This window comes from Gavialis gangeticus, unplaced genomic scaffold (assembly GCF_001723915.1).
Source record: "Gavialis gangeticus isolate Ggan-Ray unplaced genomic scaffold, GavGan_comp1, whole genome shotgun sequence".
Classification (NCBI taxonomy): domain Eukaryota; kingdom Metazoa; phylum Chordata; order Crocodylia; family Gavialidae; genus Gavialis; species Gavialis gangeticus.
In genome coordinates, this window is record NW_017729024.1 from 163,677,153 (window position 1) to 163,678,984 (window position 1,832).

Consider the following 1,832-nt stretch of genomic DNA (forward strand, 5'->3'; position numbering starts at 1 on the left):
GAGGTGGTTCAAGCACCCACTTTGAACGCCTTCAAGACGCATTTGGATGCTTATCTTGCTGGGATCCTATGATCCCTGCTGACTTCCTGCCCCTGGGGCAGGTGGTTGGACTCGATGATCCTCCGGGGTCCCTTCCAGCCCAAATGTCTATGAAATCTATGAAGTCAGGGAAGCTGGGATGGTTCCAGGGACACCAACTCCTCGAGCAAGGACATGCTCCACAGCAAGACAGCGCATGTTCCACAGCAGCCACCCCAGCCCCTCTCCATTATCCCAGTCAACTATTTTGCCCTCACTGCTACTGTCCTGCATTGAGGATTTGGCCACGAGATCTCTCAGTCGCTTGTGCAGCCACCTCCAGAGCTCCTTGCCCAAGGACCAGTGTGGCAGACCTGCTTCCACCATTGCGCTTTGGCCCAAGAGGTCTCTCTCCCCAAGTGTGCTGACTCCAGCTCTGAGCTGACTCTGAGACAGGAGGGCTGGGGAAGAAAGCAATGGGGCAGCATTGCTGCAGCCCCAGATTCAGGGAGGGGCCAAGGTCTGTCCAGCCACGTCTTAGCTCAACTGCCCAAGTCCCAGCTGTGCCTAATGCACAGGTCACACCAGCAGCTGGAAGCAAGGGACGTGCTCCAGTCCCATCTCCAGGCAGGGACGACGGGAGGTGGCATGAGCTGTATCATGTAGGTGCTCATCTCTCAGTGCCATGGAGGCCTGGCTGAGCTGGCACTGTGCTGGCTTTGCCCCTCCAGAGAACAAGTCTGAAGCAAGCAACTCAGGACCTGCCGGGAACCCCAGCACACCATGCCTTTTGTCAATTTAGCCAGCACCAGTGTGACAGTCACATGGAGCAGTGCAGGAAGGAGCCAGGCTGGGGACCCTGACCAGCACCCTACTGCTTCACTGACCCACTGGGAAATAAAGCCTCACGAGCAAGAAAGGTGCTGAGTGTGATCTGCCCTAGCAGGAGCAGGCCCCATGCAGCAGGAACAGCAACACCCATTCCTGGGGCCAAGGGAGGCTGCAGCCATGCAGCATTGCAGGCATCAACCACAGCTGCTCTGTGAATCCAGGCAGGTGACGGCCTCTAGCAGCCAGTCCTTCCTGCACCGTGGCTGCATGGCCCCGCACTGCCCTTCTCACCCTTGTGCTCTAGTGCACCATGCACCTCTCCACCCCACCTGCCTGAAACTTCCTCCCACGCCCTGAGGCCAGCAGAGACCGTCCTGCCTGCCCCACCCAGCCCAGGGAAGTGGCCCACTCAGCTACTGTGGCCTGCGCTTGTGAGACTGTGCACTTGTGAGACTGTGTGGGGCCAGGGCTGAGGCCAATCAGCCCCTCCCCTGCATCCCCTCAGCCTGTCTACAAAGGGCTCAGGCCAGACTCTGGCCTCACCCATCCAGCAAGCCTGCTCTCACAAGAACAGCTCTTCATACCCATTCCGAGCAGGCTGCCCGACTCCTCCACCCCCGACGAGCTCTGGGAGGTCTGGCCCTGTGTCAGGTCCTTCACAGGCAGCTTCCACACAGGCTCAGAACCCGAGGGCCAAGACCTTCGAGCCCCTGGGCCAGTGCTCACAAAGGACACTTGCCACAGGCTCGAGGCAGGTTACTTGCAGAACAGTGACATTCAAGAACTCAGACAGGAGCCTGGGGGTGTGGGGCTATGGCCAGGATCATGGCCTCATGTGGGTAGCCCCAGACCTACAGACTCACAGGGCATTTTCACACCGATTTCTCAGCTGGTTTCTTACTGGTGAGAATGTTGCTTCTAACATGAGACGGACTTGCAGACTTGTTCCAGGCTTTTCAGACAGAAGACGGGGGGGGGGGGGG

At 58.7% G+C, this 1,832-nt stretch overlaps 1 protein-coding gene across 1 annotated transcript in view; it reads right to left on the reverse strand.

Moving 5' to 3' along the window:
- Nucleotides 1–1,832, reverse strand: part of APH1A (aph-1 homolog A, gamma-secretase subunit) — a 23,491-nt gene that overhangs the window by 20,113 nt on the left and 1,546 nt on the right. The gene's annotated exons all lie outside the window — the stretch shown is intronic.